This window comes from Nomascus leucogenys, chromosome 4, assembly GCF_006542625.1.
Source record: "Nomascus leucogenys isolate Asia chromosome 4, Asia_NLE_v1, whole genome shotgun sequence".
Lineage (NCBI taxonomy): Eukaryota > Metazoa > Chordata > Mammalia > Primates > Hylobatidae > Nomascus > Nomascus leucogenys.
The window spans coordinates 7356123-7374553 of record NC_044384.1 but is presented as its reverse complement, the minus strand read 5'-3'; positions in this window follow the sequence as shown (position 1 = coordinate 7374553).

Below are 18431 nucleotides of genomic sequence, written 5' to 3'. Positions count from 1 at the left end.
TGCAGCCCTCTTTCAGCTCTGCCATCCATGGACAGCTTAAAAATGTTCACAGCTCAGTAAGCCCTTTGCCTTCTTGCATGGGGTGGCTGCCTTTCACCACCGAGGGCAAAGGGCCAGTGTGACAGCCTTTTTTTGAGCATCTGCACTTGTGGCTCCCGAGCTCTTGTCTGGAATCCAGGAAAAATGAGGTAGCAGGAACGAATTGAAGGATGGTGAATGTAGAGAATTTTATTGAATGATGAAAAAGTGGCTCTCAGCAGGAAGGGGAGCTGGAAAGGAAATAGGATGGGCAGGTAATCTTCCCCTCAAGTCTGGCCATCTCTGGCAGGACTCTTCTTCGAAATCAAGCCATCAAGCCTTCCCTCTGAAGTCAAGTTCCTTCTTTCAGATGTCTAGCTGCTTCTCCCTTTCTCTCTGACTGAGTCTGGGTTCTTTATAGGCACAGAATGGGGGGCAGAGTGGGCTGTCAGTAGTATAGGAAAAGGCAACATTGCAGCAGAAAAACAGGGATGGAAGTTCTCACTTCAGGCCATGGGTTTCAGGATTTTCTGCTTGAAGGCAGGGTTTTGCCAGGGACCCACCCTCGTCTGCCTAGAATTTCTCTGCCTCCTACTTCTATCATTGTATCAATATGAACTTGCTCAAGTGTTCAGATCTTCCAACAACTTTTGATATTTTGCCTTTCCAAAATTGGATTATTATTTTCTCTAGGAAATCTGTCTTAAAAACCACCCAGATGGTCCCAGACATAAACGTGTTTTTTTCACATTATAAAAAGAAAAGTGCTATAAATAATCAAATCTATTTGATACTTTACAACTGATAAGTGCATAGGAAGTGCTAGAAAATTAGAAGAGATCCTGAGCTTTCCCTAGGTGAAGTTGGTATGGGTAAAATATTGTTAATATAAATATCTCAGAAACTGTATGCTGGATTGGAATTACATGGAAATTTGCCAGCGCCCTTTCTTTTCATATGTTTCTATTTGTTAGAGTCTGGTGTTGCTTTGCCTGGGTTAGACAACGGCACTGTAGCGTTATAATTCTAGGTATTTAAGTATTGACTTGGTCACAGTTTTACCTCTTTAATTTGAATCTAATATCTTCTAGACCAGTGGTTTTGGAATAAGAATTTACATGACTTACTTCTGACATTTTACTAATACTCAGGTGTTGAGGATCTCGTCTAGACTTCCATAATATTTTACGTGATATTTTTGATAGAACTATAAGCTTGATATATTTGTGTTATGTATCAAGATTAGTATATGTAACATCTGAGCTTTTTCTTTGTAAAGATTACATAGAATATCTCCTCTTTTTGATAATAATTAATTGTTATATTTATAAATATTCTGTCTAAAACCTTTTTGGATTGACTTTATTACCTTGTGTTGCAAGCAACAAAAACAACAAAATTTCTTTGCCTACTGAATTATTTTTTAAAACAAATCTCATCAGGCCTTGCACTTTATAGCCTTATAAGTAAGAAATTAACCACAGCCATTTTAAGTCTTTGGTCGTTTCCGGATATAGTTTGTTTTACCCTGAAGCTTCCGTGAAAGCTCTGGTAATCTACTACAGCTCAGAATTTTCCATCCTCAGCAAAGGAGACTGTATCAGAGCCCTGCAAAATAGGTCTATGTCATTTATGTTTGGGCATAGGTTTCCAATGGTATCATTGCTTAAATGAGAACCTACCAGTGGAGTGAGCCAAGATTTCCAAAACTGATGGAAAAAAACAGCTTTTCAGTTGAGAAAACAGCTGAGAAACCGATGGATTCATATTCATGAGACTGTCAACCCAAGATCGAGTGGAACACACATTAATTACATTGGACTGAAAATACTGAAAAGGGATGGCTGTGGGTTTTGTTTGTGGTACTATTGGCATTTTAATTTTCTATTTTTATAGATATATAGGAAGGCTTTTCTCCTTATCTGTAACTAAGAACAATGCAGTAGATTTTGCTTTTGTAAACTGAAATGAAACATTTTTAAATGAAATATTTTTCTCTTTGCCCAACACTCTCAGGATTGTGAACCTCTTGAATGTTCTTATTTTCATAGCAATATAGTTCTGTGCATACATTCACATTATATAATATAGTTATTTGCATGTCCTTGTCAAAAGAACACAATTAGAAACATTGCTTATGCAACCAAGATCTTGCTTGGAATGTCATATTTGAGAATGATGCTCATTTAATCAGATGCAACTAGATACTTTAAGCTAAGGTTGATTTTATGGGGCCAATGCTTACAATGCCCTCTTGGAAACCTGGCCTGGCACTCAGTTTACAAGATTCTCAGCCTTATGAGTGAGTAAGAAAAGTGACTTACTGGCAAGTCCAGAAATCAGGATATTTTGAAAACTAGAAAGGAGAGAAATTTGCTCAAATTTCTAGTGCTGAATTGTTGCCTTAGATTCCTAGGCTTCCCGAATATCTGATCTGAGATCCCTTATAAAAATTTCCAGCATGGCAAACATAAGAATGCCTGTGTGGTAAATTACCATTCTTGCTGTACCTGTGTACATAATCAGGCCAAATCTAAAGAGACCAGCCTTATTTTGTGATTAAGAATGCACTGTCTTTGAGGTTACTTTTGATCAAAATGCTGTAGTGAAAAATGACAGGTCTCAATGGAAAACCGTGTATCACATGCACTACACCCCTCCGTGTTATCAGATTTTATCCCTGCTCATCGTCTTTGAGCTATGTTCTACTTCTTTGTAAATTAAACATAACTTATGGATATGTACACTCTATTTTGCCTGGTGTATTAGTCTGTTCCTGTATTGCTATAAAGAACTACCTGGGACTGGGTAATTTATAAAGAAAAGAGGTTGAATTGACTCATAGTTCCACAGACTGTACAGGCATGGCTGGGGAAGCCTCAGGAAACTTACAATCCTGATCAGAGGCACGTCTTACATGACAGGAGCAGGAGGAAGAGAGCGAAAGGGGAGGTGCTACACACTTTTAAACAACCACATCTAGTGAGAACTCACTCACTATCATGAGAACATCGTGGGGGAAATTCACCCCCATCATCCAACCACCTCCCACCAGTCCCCTCCTTCAACACTGGAGGTTACAATTTGACATGAGACTTGGGTGGGGACACAAATCCAAACCATATGACCTGGTAAACACTTAATTGATTTCTACCCTCCCTGTGGAAAAAAGGAGGGTTGGTACTTAACTGCAAATTGGGCTGGAACATGTTACCTTTCCCAAACGGACAATCCTTATAAAATTCTCCCTTTTTCTGTATTTTCTTTAATATCAGGTCACTATCCTCCAAATGACCTTTTCCAGTTTTTCTCATTTGTACTTGATTTGAAGTCACTGAAGACTAAAACCGAGCTGTCCAGAGCCTTTACTGGGTCTCTTTGTGGCCTGGAAGCTGTCTCTGGATCTGAAGAAGCCCTAAGAGCTGAAGCCTGATGACTTTGTGTAAACCTCAGAGACCTCATCACGCTGTAGGCCACCACTGGCCTGAGTTTGCCCTGGACAAGCTGCTTGTCTACAAACTACTCATGTAGTTTGAAGAAATGCTCAGGACATGCATGCCCTCATACGAGAGGGGACTCGGATTGTGAACAACATTACCGAGGGCATCAGCACCCCAGCTTGAGAGCTTCAAGAAACTCAAGAAGTTCTGCGGCATGACAAGGGATTTGCTTACACCAATCTTCTAGAATTCACTGGACTGATCGCTCTCAGAGTTCGACTCCTGGATCTTTAGTATAGCCTTTAAAAATACTTCTGCTTTTTATTTCAGGAATCCCTCCTTTATGTCAATAACTTGCTCTCTGGGAGCTGAAGTCACCTGGGAACTTCACGAGAGGTTTCTGCAAACCAGTTGAATTTTTTAGAAACATCCTCAACAAGAACCTTTCAGGGATTATTTCTTAAACTCTCTTCATCTCATTCAGGAAGTCTATGACATGCTCGATATTGCTCAGTGACTCACAGTGGACACATAGGAGGACTGACAATGCTGAATTTGTCTAAGTCCAGCACTTTCAGAGGTCAGTGAGGGTTAAGAAATCCAAACCCCTCTTTTTTTTTTTTTTAATTTAGGAAAATGGCTAACCACAAAGGACCATCCTGCCCTTGCATACTCCAGACCCATCTCTACCCTCCCTCTTAACGCCTTTCCTTCGTAAAACCTCATGTTTTTTCCCTCTTCTTTGAGATGTTTCACTTACTATTACAATTACCCTAATTAAAACTATCTTCCTGTAATGCCAGCACTTTGGGAAGCCGAGGCGGGTGGATCACTTGAGGTCGGGAGATCAAGACCAGCTTTGCCAACATGGTAAAACCCCATCTCCACTAAAAATACAAAAATTGTCTAGGTGTGGTGGCACATGCCCATAATCCCAGCTACTCAGGAGGCTGAGGCACCATAATTACTTGAAACCAGGAGTCAGAGTTTGCAGTGAGTCAAGATTGTGCCACTGTACTCCATCCTGGGCGACAGAGCGAGACTGTCTCAAAAAGAAAACCAAAAACCTATCATCTTAATTATCTTTTTCATTCCTGTCTTTGACACATCATATAATAATTAAAAATGCTTAATTTTGCTGAGATAGCTTATGTTTTCCTTACATAATTATGTGTGTGTGTATTGAATAATTGGTCTGACAATTAGTGCTCAATGCACCTTGCAATTTCTTTTTACTTTACATACTATTTAAATATGGGGAGAAGAAAACTTTAATAAAAAGTTTTTAAAAGTTGTCAAATACTAAAAGAGGCTGGTATTAAATCGTGTTATACCAATGTATGGGGCAAATGATAATTGGAAGCAGCTTTAGAAAAAATAAAAATTTAGGAAAAGTAAAGAAAAAAAACAAAATTGTTTTCCCGGCTTTAGAATTATTACAAGTAAGTGAAGGTGCTTTAGTGAGCCTGTCTCCATAAAGTCTTATCATCAGATAGGCTTTTACCACCCTTTGTTAAGGATATGGTGATTTGGGAAGCATATTTTCTAACTCATATAGAGAGATTACCTCAAAATCTTCTGGGAAATAACAGCCAGGAGTCTGAATGTCAGAGGGGTGAGAGGCACATTGAGAATCTGAAAAATAACAGCCAGCTGAGCCATAACTACTTTGTATATTTAATGCTAAGTTTCATGTCTCTATCCAGTTAACGCTGAGAGTAACTCCGGCTGTGGATGCTCAGGAGGACAAACAATCAAGCCTTTCTCCCCCTCCTCCTCCCCATCTCTCTAAATTGGGACCCTCCTTGTTCCTTCTTAATATTTTCCACTCTTGTAGTTTTATGTTATTGGTGTGATTTTTAAAATTTTGTCTCTATCTCTAGATTTTAAGTTCTAGGAGTGCATCAACCATGATGATTTTTCTGTTCATTCTTGTATCTGTTGCACCAACACAATGCATGACACACCATAGCAAGTATTTGTTACATGAATGAATGAATGTATAAGTAAATGGGTCTAAGAGTAATACTATATATATAGTATTACTCTATTATTATATTATTATATTAATTATATTAATTATATATTATATATAATATATTATATTAATTATTACAGTATTATTATATATAGTACTATATGTATAGTACTCTATATATAGTACTCTATATATAGAGAGAGAGTACTATATATATAGTACTATATATATATAGTACTCTCTCTCTCTCTCTCTCTCTCTCTCTATATATATATATATATATATATATATATACTCTTGTCTGTTAGACCAAATGCTGAAGATTTTCTTATACTATTTTGGATGTGTTGTGATTGAGGCTACTCCTTGGCAAAGTTGTGCAGAAAGCACGATTTGTTTTCATATTTCCAGTCATTTATCACAGCTTCCCAGCTGACCATCACTCCCTACCTAGCCTTGTGGTCCAGTGAGAGCAATGTCTCCATCACAGAAAATATCCCTGAGGAAAGAATCTGGGATTCATTCATGGCAGCATGGAATGACCGAAGGGTTATCTCCCATTCAGCAAACATTTTTCATTTTTATTTTTTTGTCAAAAATTGGTACAAGGCATTGGGTTTACAAAGAAGAATAAGAAATGACCTCTGTCTTAAAGAAGAAGCTGTAATGTATTGCTTTCCCTGGGAGTATTATTTTAATCAGTTGGGGACAATGTTGTAAAAAGTCCAACTCTTTACGATATTGGTATTAGCAGAATTTCAAATCAGAGTCAGGTTAGTTTGAAGTTCTTTTGGTGACATCAGTGAAAAGTATTCCATTAGCCATACACTCTCCTGAAAAATAGTCACCAATCCTTGATGTGTAAAAAAGAAGTCCACTTTGGGAGGTTGAGGCGGGTAGATCACCTGAGGTCAGGAGTTCGAGACCAGCCTGGCCAACATGGTAAAACCCCGTCTCTACTAAAAATGCAAAAATTAGCTGGGCATGGTGGCAGGCGCCTGTAATCCCAGCTACTCGGGAGGCTGAGATAGGAGACGTCTCCTGAACCCAGGAGACGGAGATAGCAGTGAGCCGAGATTGCACCACTGCACTCCAGCCTTGGCGACCGAGCGAGACTCTGCCTCAAAAAAAGAAAAACAACAACAAAAAAGAAGTCCAGTTCATGACCCAGAAGGAGCCAAAAGGAAGACAAAGCAACAAATGGTGACTCTGATTTGATGACCACTAGCTCAGGCAGAAAGTCTTGACACTGAATTGTGGCTTTCATCCAACCTTCTGCTCAGCCGCTCAGCCTCTCTTTTCGTGTGATCCAGACTGAACCCAAGGATTTTTCACCTCATTTCAATATTTTGGCTTCTAATGCTGCAGGTTTGTTTGCCCGTGTTAGAACTTTATATAAATGGACACATGCAGTGTGTACTCTTTCGTGTTGGCTTTCCCACTCAACATTATTTTTGGGAGACATCCATATTGTGTCAGGCAGTTGGAGTTGATTTATTTTTACTGTTGTGTGATATTCCATGTGTAAAAACACAGAATATTAAAAAAAGAGTATCTCTTGCATACCCATTGAATATTCAAGTGGAGAAATATGCATTGCATCACTAATAGACACAAACTAAAATTTACCCAAATGGCAATCAATAGCAGAATGGATAAATAAATATATTCAGGATGCTATTTTGACTGTTTGCTTTTCTTCAGCAAATGTAGCATAGCACACAGTACAGAACATATGTTATTCGAGGAGTTTCTTTAAAAAGGAAATGTGTCAGAAAACATTTTATATCTATATGAGGGCTTCATAATTGCAGTGATATTTTTGTTAGTAATATAATAATAATAATTTATGTAAGAAGATGTTGCTGCGTGGCAGGCCCTAATAGGACGATGCGTTGCTCAAATACTCTTCGAATGGGGAGCTCTGCTTGCTTTGAACACTGTCTACTGCTTTGAATACTGTCTACTGCTTTGAATACTGTCTACCGCTTTGAATACTCTCTACTGCTTTGAATACTGGCATCTTGATCGCCACAGTTGGTTGTGCTTCACCAAATCCCAGTAATTATTTGTAACAATCATCTGGGCCATGAGGCCGAGAGGCAGATACTTTGAGGACACTGCATTTATAACAAGAGAACAGATTAAGAGGGAGTGATCAAAATATGTGCAAGCACGATCCTAAAACCTTTTGAATGGTGATTGCACATATTAGTAATCATGACATTAGCTCACATTAAGATCAGAGCCTTTCTAAAATTTTAAGTAATTTCACTGTCTTTTGTGCTACAAGTGTTAAAAGTTCAAAACTTTAAATAAAAGTTGTTCTATTTCTTATATTTATAGCTTCGGACATTGTTGTTCTATTTCATGCAGTAATTTACAAAATTATGTTTCTTGTCAATGTGTTTAATAAAATGCCTATGGCCAAATTTTATTACCAGGAATTTATTTGCATGGCTCTAAAACTGTCCCATTCTTTGCATTTTCTTATGTCTTTGTATTATCTCCTGTGGTAAATCATCAGAAATATGATTATGTAGTCTCTGAATTCTTGATGACAACAGTGATTTCCACCTCAATAGGGCTGCCTTGGTGGGCATGCAATCAGTCTCATCACATTGGTCCTGCCTGTAGAAGACTCCACGCTTGGTTTAATGTTCTGCATCACCATCTAGAGTCTTACAATTTTTTAAGAGATCCCCTGTGTGTTGATTTTGCATTGGAACTTGCAAATTATGGAGCCAGTTCTGACATTAAATAGAAACTGAAAAACTATTTGCAACAGTCAGGTTTTCCAGGAGGCAGGCTCTGCACTGGAGTTTATTACATAGGATGTTTATTAAGGAGGGCTCTTGGGATCCATATGTGTGGGAAGTATGGGAAGGACAAAAAAAAAATGACAGAGTGAGAAACTGAGCTGTCATTCAGGACCAATCACAGCCCCAGCTGACCCATCAGGGAGCTCAAGGGCTAGACTGGCCTGTCTGAATTGTCCAGCACTGGACAGAGACAGCCCGGCCTTTATACTCCTTCCTGCCTCACAGTAATCAGGTAATGGATTTTGGGCTGCTCCCGCAAGAGAAAGGGGTGAGGCAGTCTCCGAAAGGGCTGAGAGCCAAAGGGACATGTCAATAGTGCTTGAATCATCTCAGACAACAGTCCTTCATTGAAGGGGGAACTGTTTCACACATTCCTTCGTCCCCTACAGCCTTCTACATTTATGGACAAATGTTTGATTTTTGAAGGCACTTATGCATCATCCTCAAATATCCTCTTGGCATTAGGAATCAGCCAGTTTGTCACTATTCAATCATTTCCTAGCTGCTGGCTTATAAGCTGCTTTTGTTTTTCTTAAGTTGTGACAAGTTTTTATGGATCCATCCCCATATTCTCATTATTTCCCCTTTGGCCTGTGCGTAGATTTATTTGTTGGGTGGATATCTGTACTTAGAAATTCAGCCCATGGAAATGAAAAGGGGCAAAGCTAATTGAAGTGGAATGGAATCTATGACCTTGACCGTATTAAATATGCCTTGTAGACCAAACAAAATGACCCCATTTACCTTACTAAACTAAGCTGTTCCAGTCCCAGACAAAGAAGCGAGGACTTCCCGACCATCTGCTATATTTACATGTAGAAATTTAAAGAGTCTACTGGTCTTCTTTTAAGGATAATGAAATCCATTTTTGTTACTGATTAATAAAAAACAAGTGCTTAAGTGTTTCAACTACACTAACAATGTAGCAGAATTTGAAGTGCAAGATAATTGTTCTACTTGGTTTGCTCTATAAAACCAGGCAGAACATTGAAGAAGCACACAAACACAATCAAAAATTTAAAAGCATGTCCTAGAAACTAAAACTCCCATACTTATGTATAGTATTAGTATCCTTTATAAGAGTAAAGGAATTAAGATAAAGAAAACAAAGAAGATGATAAAAAGGCAGTTCATTAAGTAAAAAAAATAAAAATAAAAAGCAATGGCCTAGTGACTTCTAGGTAGAAAGAAGAAGAAAACAGATTACAATTGTTTTATGAAAACATTTCAGAGATGCTGGGTAGGGCAAAAAGAAGAAATCTAACTTTAATTTTGAATTCATGATTTATATTGACTGGATTTATTGCTAATTCTTTTAAGTTGAAGGTCCCTCAAAACATCTTACTATTTGCAAATATAATGTTTGGACTCTCGGAAAGCCTAGATGGCAATATTTCACTAGTAACTTGACTTCTTTTTCCTTAGGATTACATAAATGCTGGCTGGTAACTTTATTTAAAGAACAGAACAGACAATGTAAAAAATATTGTATAGATGTTTTCATTATTCTTAATATTTCAAATAAACAATTCCAAGGATCTCTAAATATTTCTGATACCGCAATTTTTATATTTATATTTTTTATATTCCAGAGATAACTGGAAATCTATTTGAACCAGCCAACTTGTCTCTTAACCAAAAGATACCAAAGTGGAAGTTATAAAATTAGCAGCTAAATTGTTATTGCTTAAAAAGGGAAAACAAAATCTTACATTATATAATTTTAGATATAGTAGAAGTATCTGACTACACTAGCTGAAAATGTATGAATTCTATTACCATGGCTTCATACGCTTGAGATTTTGTACCTATAAAACTGTCAATCCCCTGGAAGACTATATACTAGCATGGTATCACTTTTTATACCACAAAATGAATTATCATTCGATGTCTGGATAGCAGCACTGGGGGTATAAAGGTAGACAGGAAGCTTAAGTGGGTCACAGAAAAGATTCATGCATGAAAACCCAAGCGAAATATTGTGATTAATCCTGTCCTTACTTTTAGCATTATAATTGTCTTTTGATACGTTATTTGTCTATCTCCTTCATTACACTGCGGACTTCCTACAGTTAGGGATTTGTTTACTCTCTCTAGCACAGTGATGAAGTAAACTGTCAATGAATAATTATGGAAAGAAGAGATGATTAAATTGGTGATATCAACTGCTCCAACACACACACACACACACACACACCCTGCACAACACTCACAACCCCCTCCCACACACACACACACACGCAGAGAGAGAGAGAGACTTTCTGTATTTAGACAAGAAAATTGAAATCCAAGCTGTTTAACTGACTTATACAAGGACACTTAGCCTGTTGACAGATATGATTATAACATGAAACCTCTTGATTTGTAGTCCAATGTCCTTTCATAGGTACTAACTCTTTCTTCCTCTGCAATCATTTTAATACCTGTTGAATTCTTTGCTGTTTTCCTTCCCGTGAAACTGAAGGACACCAACATTCTTGCACTACAATTTTTCCCCTACTTTACTCAAACACATAATAACGGATCCATTCTTATTCTGAAATTAATACAAGCCATATATGCCTGCTGTGTGAAAATAGGCCTTATTGAATTCTCAAGCACAGAAGTGTAAGAGCCGTTATTAAATTGTTTCTGCCTTAAAACTAAAATCTTTATGGTAACGAAGAAAAATTGTTACCTGTCTAATAATAGGATGCTTGCCTCTCTCTCTCTAAGAAAATCGGTGGAATACACTTTCCTGTGGAGGACCTTAGCGACACAAACATACTAACAAGGAGATTAGATGCTTCGCAAACTTTTTTAGTAAAGAGACTGCTCCGTTCTTTTTTAATGGGCGTTTTTGTTTCCTAGCAACGGGAACGTTCTAAAGCAATCTATACTGGCCTTCTTATGGGAATATATCAACTCAGGTGCTATTTATGGCAGTTAAGCTCTGGAAAGAAGACAAGAGGGAAAGCTTGTTTCATTTTGTTTTGATCCCTACTGTTGGTTCAAATTATATGGTCCCAATTTGACTTTCTTGGGGTTGCAAATTACAACATTGAAGCCTGATTCTATAGGTGCTGTATAGTTATTAAATGGAAAAGGCTAGTGTGTATTAAAAAAAAACTTTCCCTATTTTGCTTAATCTCAACTAATAAAATTATTCATTTTAAAATCTATTCCAAATCCACAAAGGACTTTCTGGAATTGGGTGCTTGGAAAACATGGGGTGACTCTTTATCTCCCACACATCAGTATTTCTAAAGGAATCAGGGAATGGAAAATAACAGTGTCACATCTCAACCGACTTAGGCAAATCTGGGGATAGAAGTCACGGAATTAGAATCTCAGGACTATTATTTGCCAAAACCCAACCCTGATAAAGCTTGACACTCCTGCCTTACACAAATTTTCTCAAAACACCTCACTAGCAGTAGAGCTGCAAAAATTCATCTGAAATACACTCAGGAAATACAGTTCAAACATGCACAAATTTAGGCACTACACAATGTAGCAGGGATGCAGTCTGAATCAGTAGCTTACAAATATTGACATATGTAGTTTACAGGAAATTTAATATCATCATCTGATTGACGATTTTGACAGTACTAAAATATGCCTTTTTGAATTAAAATTAGACTTATCTCTACTTTAGGCTATTTGCTTTTTTCTTATCCTCTCATCTCAATCCATTTCTAAGTTAGAAACTATTTTTTAGTTAATATTATAAATGAAAACAATCAAGAGTTATATTAGTATTTTTCATAGTTGAAAAATAGTAATGATCAAAAACAATCATAATTTACTTACTCTTTGTTAAGCATTTTCAATATTTATATACATAAGGTGTGTGTAATTAATCAATATGAGAAGCCCTGAAGGGTAACTAGTTTAACATCATTCATACAAATTATAAAGGACAGATTCCAAATTTTAAATGAGGTCTCTGTTGTTTGATAAGGTAATATTTTACCTTGTTTGTTTGTTTTCAATATATGAGACTGCTCCAGGAAAAAATTAGTGATTTAAAAGTATTTTTTAATTGAAGTCAAAAATAAATCAAGCAAGCTTTCATTCCAAACACAGAAAAAGTTAAATACCTCAAACTCCACTGATGGGTGTATGTATATGCTTTATAAATAACTTAATCCTCTGTGATTATGTTTTCATCTTCTGCCTTCATGCTGTGAACTTTGTCTCCCAGCTCTCTTCCATTTAATCACTCTTTTACAATGTGGCCATGACTGTCTTCTTAGGACTCTAGCTGATAATGTCACACACCTGCTTTAGATTTTTTACAGTATCAGATTACCAGGTGAAGTCCAAACTCCTTAACATGATAGGAATAAACTTAGCTCAGATATCTCTTTCAAATGTTACCCTTAGGCACTATTATTTACAGACTGGTATTCAGATTCAGCCACACTTGTGACCACTAGGTTACTTCAAACTCCCTTTGCCCATGCAGATCAAGAGCACAGACTGGTATCCAGAGAACCCCCAAAGAGCCGGTTCTGCTGATTTGTAGCTGGATCTGCAGGATAGGAAGCTCCTTGCAGGCAAGTCCCACATCCCTGGTAATGAGTACAGGGCTTGACATAAATTTTGAATAAATTAATGAATAAATGAACAAACGAATGCAATATGATTTTAAACAATTCACTTAGTGTAACTATAGCTCAATTTCCTTGTTTGTTAAATGAAAAAGTGGCTTCGATTGTTTCATTACCTAATTTTGAGTAATGGTATAAGAAGTTGGGTATGTACTAAGTATTCAAAAAATCAATGGCGATTGTTACTTTTGTCATTGATATTTCATTATCATCTTTTCTCTCCTTAGAATTTTTCTCTCCATCTACTGAAATCAACCTATTTCACAAAGAGTTGCTCAAATTTTGCAAAGCAGACTTACTTCATTCAGCATCTGTGTTGTTAAAACATTGTGGGCATACCTTTAATGTAGTTTTTAACACATTGTGTTGCATGTCTACGTTTATAGGATTTCTCCTCCACTGTGCTATGACTATTCCTAGGACCAGAGCCCTGTGTTACTCACCACTTTCCCAACACACGGTTACATTTGTTACTTATAAGAAATGCTCCGTTTTAGTTGAATACATAAACACAGTAGTAACAGGATAGTAGCTAGCTTAAAACATCACCAGCTTATTACTGTATCTATAATAGCTGGAGCAGCAGGAGAACTCACAGAGCAAAGAAGGACATGCATAGGTAGAAAGGTATTTTCCTAAACACACAACTGAAATAATTTCTAAACATTCTGCTATAATAAACTAATGAAAAGTAATCAGAATAGTTATTGTGTAATGATAACAATGTTAAATATGCCTTATCCTCTGTTTTGTTGATTCAGCTTTCACAGAACACTTCCAAATAATCTAAACTTGTGTACTTAAACATTTTAATTAAGCGGATTTAAACTGCAAATTGAATTTTATAAACATGCATCTGACCTCTTCTTTACTTCAAAATTCATTTCTCGTAAAATCATAGATTAATGAACATTGAAAAAGCGATCAAATCAGTCAACAATTCTACTGTTTATGAATCTTGATGAGAGTAAAATAAATAATCTAGATTGCTCAAAAGTACAAATAAAACTTAAAGAGCAATCACACTGGGGACAAACTAAATTACTCATGAATCCTGTTTTAGAGAAATTTTCTTTTATTGTAATATACAAACTTCTCTTTAAGTTATGTTAAATAAAAAATTAAAATTTTATTTTTCAAACAATAACCAATAATTTAATAATCTGAAAGAAGGAAATGTTTATGTGGTATGCACAATAAAGATTTAGACGTAAACAAAATGTATCCCTTTGTGATTTTAAAATTGATTTTACAGATGCCTTAAGTTCATCATTCCAGAATATACAAGGGTTTTTAATAAGTTCTGTAAACAGTAAGTTTGTAGAAAGATATTACTGTAGGAGCCTATGAATCTACCCAAATGTGTTAAAGGAGATTTAATATTTCTCCTTTCTTTTTCAATCTATTTACTAACCTTTCTATTATGGCCAATGATATAATTTAATTCAATTAAATATTGTTTATTCCCTATAAAATAATCTATGTGATACATACGATACTGAGTTGACCTAGATAAATTGGATAAGTCCCTAATAATTATTAAAATGATAACATAAAGTGTATCTTTGTTGGGAATGTAGGAACACATAAGGCCTGAGGGAATTACAATACAAAGGATGTGATGGACATGCAGATAAGTATTCTATAATATAACATGCTAAGTATTAGACAAGTGGTATTAATATTAAAAATTAGTTACACTATTCTGCATGGCAGGCTGGTGTCAGGGATTTATGATTGCAGCCACAGTGGCCTCCTGTGGCCAGGAGATATTTCTACAAAGTAATAATCTTTAGTGATGCTCAAATACACTTTTACAGCTTATTCATACAGATTTTGCAAGTCCCAAAGCATAAGAAGAGTGACAAGTTGTCCAGATAAACATTCTTCTTTAACACCTCTCTTCTGCAAATTTGGAAAATCCAATGCAGTCAAACAGGCAAAACGAACCACGCAGTTTTTGTTTTCTAGATGAACCTATTCTTCTTTGATCAAATTGACCAAAGACATGTTTACCTTTTCCCCCATTTCTTCCATGGCTTATATTTGTTAGTGTTAGCACTTTTCTGAGGGCATGGGTTGTCTGAGCAATGCCTTTACTCATATTTTTCTGCACAGAGTTCCCACTTGGAAAATTGTTAACACTCAATTGAGCTCAATTAATATTAAATTAGTTAAATAAGCTACTTGAGTACTGGACTCAAGTAGCATTAATTTCAGTCTCAAAACAAAATCAGTTTCAACCTCCCTAATGCAGTTTATTCACTGTTAGCATTTGAAAAGCAAGGTCCCTAACTTTGGTCAACAAATTTTTTTTTGACAATTTCCTGAGCATCTAAAATGTTCTAATTGTTCAAAGTGATGAATGCAAAATGGAACAAAACACACAAAAATTTGTTTTTATTTTCTTGTATTCTATAGGATGGAGGCTAGAGTTAACAAGCACAAGAATGAATGTTAGGGGGTGTTAAGTGCTATGAAGAATGCCTTTCAAAGTAAAGTTGCAAATCTACGACTTCAGCACATTATAGCTTTCTGTTCCCATATTTGTATTTTATCTTATTTCCTTAGGTCAACTGATTTACAACAATGTTTTATAAAAGACTGTGCAGCAGACATTTTTAGAAAAAACATTAACCTTTTACGAAAAACATCATTTTTTAGGAAAATAAATATTATTTTAAAATCAAGTAAAATATTTAGAGAGATCAAAAACAACAAAATTATTCAAAATTCAAGAGGGACTCAGATATTTATCTGTAAAAGTCCAACTAGGTTTGATGGAAATACCTTATTGAAAAATGAATCCACTAGGTTATCATTTAAAAGAAACAAATTATCAAACCATACTTAATTCCATCATATCGGTAAATAAGTGTCAGGGATCACATGTAATTATCTTCATGCACATCAATGGGGAAGTAAAAATAAAAGACAGTATAAATGTTTCTATAAAGGATTGCAACATCTGCCTACCTGCAAATTCTTTTAAGGTATAAATATAGAGGGAGATACATCAATTTACACTGAATCAAATATGGTATTTACTTTTAAAGTTTGATGTTCACAGTTAAAAAGAAAAATCACCCTTTTCTTCATTTTAGAAATTTTCAAATAAATGATCTATGTCAAAAATACCCAGTGATATTTATAGTGTTAATCTTTGGACGTTTACATTATCCAAATTCAAATTTAGTTTTCTTTATAAAAATGGAACATTATCTAAATAACACTTTACTCAAAATATTCAAATACTAGTTACGTAGGTCTTGAAAATGACCTCACATTTTTATTTAATTTTATTTTTACATAAGCAAGCATCTATTTTCTTCACTCAGTACACCTTATACAACACAGCACAACTGATTATTTAGCAAGTCACACACAGTGAGTTAACGTAACACAGCCAAAAAAATGATAAACAAAATTAATTATTAAGTGCCAAACAGATGATTCTGTTCTTTATGGCAGAGTGGTTTGGGCACCTTTCCCTGCATGAAAAGTGTCCAGGGTGAGGGACAGTTGTATCTTCACCAAACTTGGGTCATTTCACTAGCTGGGCACAAATATTTTCTAAGCATCCACAATATGTGGATATGCACATGGCAATGACCCTCGCCTAGAAGTCTCCCGTTCCCTGTGGTACATGTAAAATTTTTAGGTGGCTTATCTTCTCATTCCCTTCAAAAGCACTAGATAACACCCAACTCTGGCTTTATATTTAGACTGAGAAACTATATACAATAAAACAGATTTAGAAGAAATTCCATGGCACAGTCCTACCATGAATCTGGGTTTCTCACATGTAGAATGAAAATTGTTTCTACTTGGCGTGGTTGTTGTAAGGAGTAAAGATACATTTGTAACACTCTGGTATGAAAAATTCATGACGAAATTTTATAGCTCTTGTCATTCTTACTATTGACAACAAAATCGGCCTTGGATTTTCACATTTAAACTTCAGTTTCAGTCATGAAGAAGCTCAATACACATGAAAAAAAAGTCTTAAATGTTTATCCCTTTTAGGCAAGTAATCATGATCATAGTCAGTGTTTATTAAAAACAAAACTGCAAAAAAAAAAAAACCCAGTTGCAATGAGAAAACAGCTGAAGCAACAACGAGGTAGGGAATGGAAAGCAAGGGGAATTTTATTTGCCTCTTATATGAATTTTGAAACTTAGCAACTCTGAGAAACAATTGTATTTTCCACATGTTTCTATTTTGTTAAAGGCAAAAATCATTTCTGATGAGTTTAAATACATGCAGACGGCTCAAAGTTGGGCGATTGTGCCACAGAACAAGTAAAAAAAATGGCCCTCATATGTATCTACATGGTATGAACTGGTTACCAGCGACCATTCCCTGAAGAATGAATTGCAAAGAATCAGATTGTTAAGCAGTCAACTTGGTGACAGCAAATGCAAGCCTCTAAGACTCTGATTACATTTTCTGAGCAGAGCCACAGCCCTGACACCCTAGCAGCTGGTGGCTTTTCTGGGCACAGAGGCTGGCGTGAATAGAAGGCGACAGCAGTGTGCTCCATGTCACATGTGAATGAACAGCTACCGTGACAGGAAGACTTTTCTTGTCAACACAATCACTGTGGCTCTGTCAGCGCCCAAGTTATGTGCTATTTTCCCCTGGAGGGAAATTGGTACCTGATAAGTAAAGACTTCATTCAGTGAAATCAAAATATATGTATTAAGTGTCTACCATTGACAGGCACCACGATTACCCAGAGATTGACGGGGGAACACCCATCCCGCCTCTCCTGGATCTTTCATTCCCTAAGAGAAATAGGGCAGAAAAGCAGTGAGCAGAAACCAAAGCCATAAATGAGATAATTTCCAAGAGTAGTATGTGGTATGAATAATGGAAACAATCAACGGGGCAAGGAGGCAGAGTCACTGTCAGGCATTGAAGAAGACAGCGGAGCTCTGATGAGGAGCCAGCCGCTGAGACGAGCCTTGAAGGATACCACGGAGCAGAATGTGAACGGCAAGGAAGTGAGCATCCCAAGACTGTGGTAGGAAAGCTTGCAGGGGTTGTGGAAATCGCAGGTTTAGAGTGAGGGCCCTGCTATTTCTACCTGCACAATGTATCACACATGTAAGAAAATGAAACGCCCACTGAAATAATTGGTTTGCAAAACAGCCTGTGGCTTCCAGTAAGTTCTAAAGGAATACTTATTATTAAGAAAGCTGAAGTAAATACTTTGCATTACATTTAGTCCTTAATTATTTATCACATCTCCTTGTTGTTCATTCCACAGTCTTTGGGAGCTGACCTTTGCTAGGATAAAATGCTCACGTTCTGTCTATACTAAAGTTTTAACACGTACCTTGTCCCAATCCATTCCAGTACTCACAGAAAATGAAAATATGTCCCGGCAGATCTGAAGAATGTTGTCCAGTAAATTCAATTCATCTCTCTTTTATATCTAATTTCACTTAGGATCTATCCAATGACAGACTCGTTATCCTCACTGACGGACGCAAAGTCCTGTTGTACACTCTTAGAACATTTATGCTTATGACTAAATTTCAAGCTGCCCGTGATTCATCTGCTATTTCCCAC